General features: G+C 56.8%; 1 pseudogene; it reads right to left on the reverse strand.

The window, feature by feature from the left end:
- Positions 1-7015, reverse strand: part of LOC103081735 (ras-related C3 botulinum toxin substrate 1 pseudogene) — a 42528-nt pseudogene extending 35513 nt beyond the window's left edge.
- Positions 7016-9660: the final 2645 nt, after the last annotated feature.

The raw sequence follows: 9660 nt of genomic DNA on the forward strand, positions 1-9660 counted from the left end.
CCCGCTGGTTTAGAGCCAGTCCTGTGCCCTGCGAAGAGAGGGATCGGGGCCCAACCGGGGCATGGAAGCCAGGGAGGGAAGTGGATCTTGGCTGCACTTTCAAACGGGATGTGTGGGAGGGCAAGATACAGTTAGCTTGTGCAGGTAGGGCACAGGACCATCTGCTGGGTCCAAGGGAAACGCCACACCACACGCTGCGGCTCCCGCCCCAGGAGGCGGCGTGCTGGAGCGAGCTGCACTGTGACCTTGAGCAAGGCTGGTAACGCTCACATCCTCTTCCCCCATCTGTAAAATGGGCAAGACAACGCCTGCTGGCCAGGGCTGTACCACGCAACACGTACAGCCCTTTCCATAAAGGGTCTGGCTGGCAGGAGGCCCGCTCCAAAATGCTCCAGACATGGGTATTTCTTTCTATTCTGTGTGTGAGCCCAATGGGCTTTGTGCAATCTTTTATGGCCCTCGTTTCACGTTCGTCATCCTGGGAGCCTGTGGGAAGGGATGTATGAGGCACTTTGCAAACGGTGCCGGGCACTGCAGGCGTTGGCTGTGCTGGTGTCCTCCCAGCAACTCCCAGGGGAGCGGGCAGACCTTACCCCATCCCCCGTATCTCCCCGCCAACACACACAGTTGACCCAGTGAGGAGCTGGAGATCACAAACAGGAAATACCTTGCTGACGATCAGTCCACAAGTTAGGACGGCTAAAGAAACTAACTTTGTTGAGCACTAAGTAAGTGCCAACCACTGGGGGCGGCACTTGAGGACACTAGGTGCAGAGGACACGGTTCCTGCTGAAAAGTCTCACGGGGCAGAGGTGGGGATGCGCCTACCTCCCAGACAAGTGGAAAACAGGCTGTAAAGAGGTGTGGACACCTCACCTACAGGATCCTGTTTCGGTGAGAAATCAGTGCTGCTCGCGCTTCCTGGAGAATGGCCTTTGGGCTTCTGAAAGCAGAGCAAGAGTTTGCAGGGTGGAGAAGTGAGAGGAAGGGCACGGAGGCCCCATACTTGGGCTGACCAGAGGGCTAGGAGGCTCTTCCAGAGCCTTCAGGTGCAGGGAGGAACCTCGCTGCTCCTCTCGGGTGACTTTGCAGATGTGGGGAGACCCCTGGGGGACATCAAGACACAACCACCGAGGGACATGTGAGCAACCTGTGACCCGGCCTAGGCCTTCCAGGAACTGGTTGGGCAAGACAAGGCTCGCCCCTGGTATATTTCGAGAGCAGTGCTGGCCAGCAGGGCTCCAACTGTGGGTGTGGCCCAAGAGGTCTGTGGTCACTTCACTCCTCGGGTGACTCTGCCGAGCCCTCAGCAAGCACACGCACGTACACAGTTTTGCACACTGTTTCCAGGGACTCCCAGATATCCCCCCACCATCAAGGAAGCCCCGATATATCCAACTCCTGCGTTCCGCAGATGAGGAAACTGAAACAGAGAAAAAACGTGACTTGCCGAAGGTCCACATGAGTAAGGGCAGAACTGGGCCTACACTCCTGGCTTTTGCGCAAGGGTTCTCCCACGGGCACCCGGCTGCTGTCGCTTTCTAAATATGTGTCCCTGCCCAGCTGCAGTCCTCAGGGTTCTATCTCATGATGGAGGGGAGCATGCACTTTCCAGCACTCCCAGGAAAAGCCTGCTCCCACCCTGAGACTCCTCTCTTAGTGAAAACTTCTCACTCTGGTCCCCCGTGCGCAGTCCTGCGGGTTTGCTGCATCCCTGTGGCGGGTCCCGCCGTCCACCCAATGACCCAGGCTGTACACGGGCATCCTCCGCCCCTCCTCCCCCAGCTCATCCTCCACAGCCACCGCTGTCTGGATTTGACTCTCATTCCAATCCAGTCTTGTCTCTTTATCGCCGAGGGTCCAGGCCTTCCCCATCTCCTGCTGGGGCTATTACCACCGCCAGAAAAATATTTCTAAAGCACACAGACAGGCGACTTTTCTGCTTAAGATCTTGCAGAGCTACCCAGTGGCCCTGAAAGTTAAGTTCAAGCTCTCGGTATGGTCTGCAGAGCCCCCAGTGGCCAGCCGCATCTGCCCAGCAATGCCCCCTCCTGCCTCACGCCCACTCCCACCTAGGAGTGGGAGCGGCTGGGCAAAGGCTCCCAGTTGCCTCTAGACCATTTGTTACCACTGATCTTTCTGTCCAGAGGAATAAGATGTGCTTGGGCCAACTGAATACCCTTTGACCTCAAGCTTGGCTTGCATGCTTGGTTTTTAAATTCAGTTCCCTTTTGACAGAAATGTTCTCAAAGGGCCCAATCCACTTTCCCGCTTCAGGACTTTGGAAAACCCTCACACACAAGAGAATCATTTGTAAACATCCTTCCATGGTGGTTTCCTTCCATAGGCTAACACAACTTTTTTTTTTTTATGTTAGGGGTATTTCTGGGGATTGAAATGAAAGTCAAGAGAAAGTGTCATTATGAGCATCAATGTCTAACAGTGTGCAGTGACCCACTGGCTGATGAATAAACAGCGTAATCAAGAAGTTCAACCCATGAATTCAACAGGAACAAGGGCTGATATTCAAAGTCCCAGACAGTTCAGTTGGAAGAATAATAAAAGCGCAGCTGAGATGGGAGCTTGGGACACCGCCCCCGTTCCCCAGCCCCTGCCTGGGCTGAGCCTGATGGCAGATCTCACAAAAACACAGCCCAAACGAGCCTCATTCCTGGGCTCTCATAACCGGACTTTCAGCTTTCTAGAACAACACTTCTTGTGTTATGTCTGCAGTTTGTAGGATCTGATAAGAGACTTGCTTAAAAGTTCAAAAGGGACCACACTTTGTAAATAGTTTCAAAGAGAAGCCCTGTTTACGCTGGGGAGGAGATATACCGTAGGAGATGAGACAGCCTCTAAGTCAGACAAGGTGAGGGGGAGTCCCACAGCTACCTCTGTGGACCTGGGCTAACTGCTGAATGTCACCATCCCGGGTGTCCTCGTCTGCACAGTGGGGATCATAATGTACTTTACCTCCTTGGGTGGGAGTAAATGATATCATGAAAATTAAGCACAGAGGATGTGCTCAGTAAACAGTCCTTGTGGTGGTGGTGACTGCCAATGAAACCGCCAACGTGAGCAGAACAGCTGTAGCAATACATGTTGAAAATAATTTTGGGCAGGATGAGACCATCTTGGGCTATGGAAGCAAATGGTATAGGCCAGCCACCTAGAACTGCAGCTCAGGAAGGGAGAACTCAACGGAGCCAAAGCCTACGGGGGCAAGTGGCAGGTGCAGTGGGCTGAATAATGGTCCCCAAAGAGATCAGGTCCTAATCCCTGGAGCCTGTCGATGTGACCTTATTTGGAAAAAGGATAGTTGGAGATGTGATTAAATTAAGGACTTTGAGGTGAGGAGATTACCATGGATTAGCAGATGGGTCTTAATGCAATCACAAGTGTGTTTTTAAGAGACAGACAGGGGGAGATTTGATACACAGACACGGAGGGGGAGGTGATATGAAGACAGAACAGAGAGATTTGAAGATGCTGACCTTGAAGATTGGAGTGATGGGACCACAAGCCAAGGAACGCCGGCAGCCACCAAACGCTGGAAGAAGCAAGGAACAGATTCTCCCCTAGAGCCTCCGGAGGGAGTGTGGCCCTGCTGACTCCTTAATTTGGGCCCAGTTGATGCTGATTTCAGACTTCTGGTCTCCAGAACTACGAGAGAAAAGATTTCTGTTGTTTTAAGCCACCAAGTGTGCAGTGATTTGTTACAGCAGCCCTAGGAAGCTAATACATCCAGGATCATAGATTCTAGGCTGAGGAAACAGAGACTCAGAGAGCAGTAGTAACTCACCCAAAGCCACACAGCATGTTTGCCTCAAGGCCAGGACCAGACCAAGGTCTCCGGATCCCTGCACCACTGTGTTCCCTCTTCCCTCTGCCCAGCTTTCTTCCCCGGGAGGCCTTAGACCCCTGCCCTGGGAAATCCTTGGTTGCCATAGTTATTTTATCTTTACTCACCCACTGCCCCAAGGTGAGCCCAGCTAGTACCAAATGCTGTCCCTGTGGTCACGACTGCCCCCAGCCTGAAGGTCCACCTGTCGCCTGTGTCACAGGTTGGGCTCTTTAGAGAGGGCGTTTGGGGTGCCAGAGCTTTATTAAGGATCTACACCAGTGAAGGAAGGGGGAGGAAGTTGGATCGGGAGGAAGGAGATTGAAGTCGAATTGCCATGCCGGCCTGACAAAGCCCCCGCCGACCCCACAGGGAGTTGTCCTGAGTCCAGCTGAGGCAGCCAGGACCTCATACCCCCATCTGGCTCAGTCACCAGGTGCCGGCTGCCCTGGGGAGGGCCTGGCCTCCGGCGAGGTGGGTTTCTGCAGTGAGGCCGACCCTGACGGGGCTGATAGCCGGAGGCCACCTGCTGACCGTACTCCCTGCAGCTGGGCAGTAAAACCTTCCTTGAAGGAGGGCCGGGCACAGGCGGACCACAGCCCAGTGCTACCACGCATTCTGCAAACAACAGCTGCTTCTCAGCGGGGCCTGGATGGCTTGCCAAAGAGCAGCCCCACCCTACGCAGTGACCAAGACCCTCCCCACTCAAAGTGGGATGTGTGGACCAGGAGCCCCGACACCACTTGGGAAATGGTGAGAAATGCAGACTCTGTTTTGGGCCCCATGGTCCATCTGAGAAGCATGCTCTACCCCAGGGCTTGGATGACTCCAGGGCCCAAATCCAGTAGCTGTCTGTTTTCGTAGGGCCTTCGAGGTAGAGATGATTTTTGCCTCTTTTACGAAGAAGAGAGCGTAACAGAAACTGTATGGCCCCCAAAGCCTGTTTATTTATGATGTGGCCTTTTGCAGCAAACTGTCCCCAACCTCTGCTCCAGAAAGGCCAACCAGCAGGGGAGACCCAGGGTGCTGAGATCTTTCCCCGGAGCCCCCTCCTAGCGTTTGCGGCCAGCCCCCCGCCCCTTCCTCCTGCATCCTGACTTGTCTCCTTCTTTGTCCGCCTCCTTCTCTTCTCTCTACCCCACTTTCTTCTTTGATATCCTTGTCTCCCCTCCTGACCCCTCGCTTCTCTTTCTCTCTCTGGGGCGTGCGTGTGAGTCTCTCCCTGTCGGAACGTGTGCATCTGAGGCTCTCTCTTGCTCTCATCTCTGAGACCGGCTTTGTGTCTGCGCATCTCTGTCTGTCTCGCCCTGCATCCCTCCCCCACACTCCAGCTACAGATCAAAAGAAGCATCCTCACGCCGCACCCGGGGTAATCAGCTTGGGCTGCTGTTTGTTCGGAGCAGTCGTGGGCGCTGCAGGCAACCCCCCAGACCTTTCTATCCTCAGTCCTGCCACGTCCACACCTGCTCCACGAATGCCCACGGCTTCTGGCATTCTCTTCTCGGCTCTGTCTGCACCATCATCTCTCCTTGCCCCCAGATCTCCCTCCTCCACGAGGCCTTTAATCTTTGCAGCTTTTTTTCCTGCAACATCCCTGACTCTCTTGTGAAATGCAAATTAATTAGCGTCTAATTACTCACCCGGTGCTGCATCTCCAGCCTTCTCTTGTCAGGTTCCGGGAGAACATCTCTGTCATCCGCTAAGAACTGGGCCCCGTGAGGAGCAATTCCGGTTTAGGGAGGCAGGCAGCCTCGAAGAGGAGGCTTTGTCAGCGTCCACCTGCTCGGTGGATCCCAGGAACACAGTCTGGGTGGGGTGGCTCCGCCCACCACTCACCCTAATTGCCAGCATCATTCTGGGAAGTGACGGGCCAAGGGCTGTGCTGGGTCAGGAGTGAGACCCAGCCTCTGCCTTCAAGGAGGTGACCACAGGGCTGAGCAGACAAGCCCTGCTTGTGTAGCAGGAGTCCCCATGCATGACCCTCCAGGCAGCAGCTGATGAAATGAGGACGTCCCCAAGGACCTGATCTAGTCTTTAAACTTGAACAGGCTGAGTTCAAATGTGGGGAGTAAATGGCAGAGGACCTGAGCCCATCCTAAACCACAGTGTACAATCTCCAGTCCTGGAGAGGTGGCTGGAGCAGAAGGAAGAGAACAGGGCTCCGGTCCACCCACTCCCTGGGAGACTTTAGGCCTTGACCCTCCGAGCCTCAGCTTCCTCATCTGGGAACTGATGGTAACAGGGCCAGCACAGTGAAAAGGAGCCTCTGGCTGCAAGGTGCTGGGCACAATACAGGCGTTCCAGTGAATGTCACTCGTGTTTTTCTTTGCCTTCGTGCTCCCAGGGGCCAGGGGTGGATCCGTGCTGGATGCAGGTGGAGCTGGATTTTTGTCCAGTGTGCAGTCCCCACCTTGGGTCCCTGCTCTGTCCTCCTAGCCTCTCCCAGTACACCATCACCACGGTTGCTCCCAGCGGCTCCATCCTATCCCAGCCAGTCCTCACAGAAGTTGAAAGGTATCTTCCACCCACTAACTGGAAGAAGGTGATCACCCTTCACCGGCCTGAATTCAGGAGACTCAACCACGAGGACTGGACTCCAGAACCCATCACCCCAGGGCTCACCCACAAAGGCTCGTCCTGACACCCCACACAGCCTGCCTCACCGTGTCCTGGAGATCCTCAGGCTTCAGCAGTCTGCCCACTCGGGCTGTCTATCCCATCCCAGCCCCCTCCAGTCCTGCTACCTTCACTCCAGCTGGCTGCGAGCAGCCTCGCCTCTTCCCAGCTCTGATCGCTTCCATCCAGACGGAGCCCTGTTCCCCGCAAACCCTCATCTCCCCGATGCATGCGGTTCATGTGAGACCCACCAAGCTCGGAATTCTCCAGTGGCCACTATTTGTATTTCTCAAGGGTCTGAGTAGGTGTGAGTGTGGTCCTATTTCTCTAGCAGACTGTAAGCACCTTGAACGAGAGGACCGCACCAGACCCCCGAGAGCACCGAGCACAGCACAGTGCTGGGGCCGTGACAGGCCCAGCCAGCACGTTGGGGGACTGATTGGATGACCTGATGTACTCCCTCACCCGACTCGCCGGTGCCAGGTCAGCAAATGCGTTCAGTGGAGGCTGGAGGACGTAGGCGTGAGAGGGAACAAGGGTGCCTTGAGCAGCCGCCATGTGCCGGGCACAGATGCTAGTAGTAAGGCCTCCCAAGCCCGTGCTGTCATTTCATGCTCGTGACAGCCTTGTAAAGTAGATATTGTTCTCCGTTTTATGGCGGGGATCTGAGCCTGGGGGAGCTTAAACAACCAACCCAAGGTTATACAGCTACAGAGTGGTGGGACCCAGCCTACACCAGACCTGCCTGCCTCCAGAGTTTAAGGCCCCTCTGGTTGGCCCAGTTGCTCAGAGCTCTCTGCCCTCTCCCTCTGGCCTGGGTTGGCAAATGCTGGCCAGTTGGCTCAACCCAGTGCTCTGCTGTTGGCCTCTGGAGCCCTGGTGGCCTGTGGTCCTTCCTTCCTGGCCAGTCCCTTGGGGCTGGAGCTGGATAGCTGCACTCCTGGGGAGGCCCAGGCCACCCTGTTATCTGGGACACTGGTGGGGGCACAGGCACTGCCAACCGCCAGGCCCGGGGCCCACGGAGCTTGTGACCCTGCCTGGGGTAAGCAGTCCCATGCGCTGTCATCAACTGGGTGCAAATGGCCGCTGCCGCAGCGGGCTTCTCTGTTCAGCGATAGCGCTGGCACAACCCCTTCACTCTACTGATGGGGGAAACTGAAACCAAGGGAGGGAGGCGGCTTGCTCAGGACTCCAGCAAAGCAGGGCCTGGGACCAGGTGCCCTGATGCCCAGTTCAGGGCTCGTCCTGCCACTCCCAGCTCAGTTTCACAAACGTGCAGAGAGGACAGCAGAACTGGGTGCTCTGGGGCCACACAGAGAGAAGCCTGGCTCCCTCTCTGCTTCCTTCAGGAAGCTCCGCTCTGCAGGGGAGCCACGCGGCGGCACCGGGACAGAGCAGCTCGGGGACAGAGCAGCTTGGCCCCCAGGCAGTGGCCGGGAGCGCTGCAGGGGGAGGTTGGTGAGCGCAGTAAATTTTCCTGGAGGAAAGGCCGTGAGGTGGGTAAGGTCTGGCTCAGCACACAGGCCTCCAGAGACCTTGACTGAAGCCAGGAAGGAAGAGGGCTTTCCAGGCTGAGGAGAGAGACAGGGCCGAGCGGTAGGGAGCAGAGAGCTCAAAGGACCAGAGGACCCCAGGGGTGGTCCGAACACTCTGCCACAGGATGGGGGCTACAAAAGCTTGGCTGCCCCTCGTCCCTGTGCTCCGGGGGATGTCCCCGTGCTCTGGTGGCAGTCCAAGCCAGTGTTCCCCAAGACGGCTGTTGAGACACTGCCCCGCCCTGCCAGGGCAGCCCTGGGAGAGAGCACTTTTCCCGAACCTCACGTCACCTGCGGAGCTCAGTCTCCTCCCACCGTCTGAGCCAGGCAGGCCTCCGGGAGGTGCGCTTCCGTTTGCACTCCGTCACCTGGCTCTTCTCTCTGCGTGGGCCTTCTCCACCCTCTGATGGAAAGATCGCCATGTCCGCGGAACACGCGTTCGCTGCATCGCCCAGCCTCTGCCCCCGCAGCAACTTCAGAAAGCCCAGCCCAGCCCTGCTTCCGTCACTCTCTCCTTCAGCAAGCCCTGCGGAGCCTGGGCAGGGACGAATGAGACAGGTCCTGGGCAGGGACGAATGAGACAGGTCCTGCTCTTAAGGAGCCGGCTGTAACTCACTGCAACGTATGCTAGAAAGCGGGCGCTCCCGCAAAGTGCTAAAGGGTGGGGGAGATGGCTTTCCGAGGTGACACCCAGCTCGGCTTCCTGAAAGAAGTGGCACACGTGTCCTAGAGACACATGCACGGGGCTCAGCACCACGTGAGAGCGTGATATATTCGGAAGGCCTTGGCTGTGCAAGAAATTTGTCTGAGGGGCCTGGAGATGAGAGAAGTGAAACCGGGGACGAAGGACCTCGGGTGGCCTGCTGGGGAGCCAGAGAGGGGCAAGAGGCAGGGAAGTCATGCCACCAGATTTGGGGACATAAACCACTATGGCTACAGGGTCAAGAATTGAGGGGTGGAGGTGGGGACAGGGGGGTGGGTAAAGGGCAGATGCCTGGAGACCAGTGAGGAGGGGACTGCAAGGGCCCAGGGTAGAGAGAGAGGGCCCAGGCGATGGTTAGAAGGGTACAGGGAAGGAAGCAGAGACCGGGGATAGGTAGAAGGTGGGAGTGACACAACTGGTGACAGAAGGGTGGGGTTGGGGGCAGGAAGGGGCAGGAATACAGAGGTAGGAGTGCTGTCAGGCCTACCTTTCTTGCTGGGGTGTCTGGCTGGCTGGAAGCATGTGACCCTGGAGGGGACGACAGGGAGAGGAGGGGGCTGGGGAGCTCAGGAAAGAGGTCGGCTCTGGAGATGGTGACTGGGAGTCATGAGACAGTTGGGAAGCCAGAGGGAAGGAGAGGGGCCTAGAGTGGTGGCCGGGGAATGACACCAGAAGGGGCGGGGCCTGCGTGTGAGGGACCCAGCCTTCTCTCTATTCCTGCTACCGACCAGGGTTCTTGGCCTCCTTAATCAATAGAAATTGACCAGAGGCCAGAGAAGAAATTCAGGCGAGGCTTTATTGGGGCCCCTGCTGCAGCAGCGGGGGAGCGAGAGCAAACGGTTTCCCTTGCTTGCTGGCTCCCTGAGGCGGGGGCAGGCTTGTTCCCTATATGGCGTGAGGGTAGGGCTGTGTCCAGGGTTAGGTCAGAGGGGCGGCTTAGGTCTTTTGCCCACCCCTCTGGCGGT

Source organism: Lipotes vexillifer, unplaced genomic scaffold (assembly GCF_000442215.2).
Source record: "Lipotes vexillifer unplaced genomic scaffold, Lipotes_vexillifer_v1.1 scaffold792, whole genome shotgun sequence".
Taxonomy (NCBI): domain Eukaryota; kingdom Metazoa; phylum Chordata; class Mammalia; order Artiodactyla; family Lipotidae; genus Lipotes; species Lipotes vexillifer.